The sequence below is a fragment of the Aplysia californica genome, unplaced genomic scaffold (assembly GCF_000002075.1).
Source record: "Aplysia californica isolate F4 #8 unplaced genomic scaffold, AplCal3.0 scaffold00664, whole genome shotgun sequence".
Classification (NCBI taxonomy): Eukaryota; Metazoa; Mollusca; class Gastropoda; order Aplysiida; family Aplysiidae; genus Aplysia; species Aplysia californica.
In genome coordinates this window covers 183,148-184,995 of record NW_004797934.1, presented here as the reverse complement: position 1 = coordinate 184,995, position 1,848 = coordinate 183,148, and positions in this window count along the sequence as shown.

Here is a 1,848-nt window from a genome sequence, read left to right as displayed (position 1 = left end):
AAAATAAAATAAATAAGAGCAGCTCTTTGTCAAAGTTACGAATTGATCCGATGATTTTCGAAAGCTACAACGTCGTTGTTGTCGTTCGTAATGCTGCTGTTGTTTCTGCAGCTGATGTAGTTGTTTTTGTTGCTGCTGCTGCTGCTGTTGTTGTTGTTGTTGTTGTTATCGCTATAATATTGTTGTTATAGCTACCGCTGTAATTACTGTTATTGTTGTTTTTGTTGTTGTTGTTGCTGCTCTTGCGGTTGCTGCTGCTAATGGCTGTGCTGTTGTTGCTGCTACTACTACTGCTGCTGCTGTTGCTGTTGCTGCTGTTGATAGTGGATTTGTTTGCTTTTGCCTCTGTTCGTTGTAATTGTTGTTGTTGTTGTTGTTGTTGTTGTTGTTGTCTTTGTTGCTGCTGCTGTGCTGCTGCTGCTATTGCAGATAAATACAGAATTGTTTATAAACTGATAGCTCGTAAAAATTAGAAACACAAATTCATTCATATGTTGGTGCAATAAATAAAACGGTTGCAAAAATAGTTTTCAAGGCCATACAGTAACTAGCTTGTTTCTGTGGATTTTTCAGATTTTTAAATCTCATTCAACTAGTTTTTGTGTGTGTAAACTGTTGTGATGAATATCAATAATTGATAAGACGTCAGCAGAGTTATGTGCCTGATTATAAGCCACCATGCGAGGAATAATTAATTGAAGGCCATAGTCTGCAAGTTACGATAATTTGTATTCAGTAATACAGATATTCCTAATTGTCTTGTTCCTAGTTCTCTGTTGTCATTAGGTGTTTGGATTCATTACAAAGTGCAATGAGTAAGCTAGAAAATACAGTAGTTAATGATTCATATGAGCATATTGTGGTAAAGGTCTAGTAATGGTTTCCATTCAGAACTTACTCGTTCTACTACGCACATCCAAAGGTTTTGGTTTTTTTCTCTGTGTGTGGCAAACATGACGCCATGCGTGAAAGACGTTTTAAACTTATCTTAAGAAGGGAGACTGATATTAAGTCGTTAAACCTATACCATTTCATTATTTTTCAAGAAGGGAGACTTCAACTAGATCTTTATGCTGTCTCCATACTTTTCAGATAGAGTTTGAACTCTATGGAAAACGGGAAACTTTGGACTTGGACAGTTTTTGTAGAAAAATAAGCCACTTCAGACCTGTTCATTGTACGTAGAAAGGCAAGTAACATCGGAGTTGAAGACGTGTATGTGGAAAGGTAAGTCACGTCGAAGGTGGGGAGTCAATGAAGATAGATAGGTCTCTTTTGAAGTGGACACAGTGATTAAAAAACAAGTCACTTCGAAAGGAGACAGTTCATATAGAGAAATTAATCTACTTCCAAAGTGAAACGTTTATGTAGAACAGCATGTCATTTAGCACTCGAAGACAGTGTGTGTACAAAGACAAGTCACTTTGGAAGTAACAGTTTCTGTAGAAAGATTTGTCACTTTGAAAGTGAACACAGTATGCAAAACAAAAGGCAAATCACTTCGGACTAGGACAATAAATTTGTATTGAAAGAAAGGTCACTCAAACATGGAGACTGTGCATAAAAAGGTAAGGCACATCGGAATTGAAGACAGTGTATACAGAAACTCAGGTCACTTCAAAAGTGGGTACAGAATGTAAAAACGAACCATTTTGGAAGTTAAGTTAACACAGTAGGCATATACAAAGGCAAGTTAGTTCAAAAGGGGGTTGGAAAAATCGGGGAAAGCAGTTTGCGTGGATTTTTAAAAGTTAGGTCCTAGCCACATTGATGCTGCGGACGCCCGCAAGGTTTCAAAGGTGTGGGTTAGGTAATAATGGAGGAGTTTGTGCACAAAGCCTCCCAAGT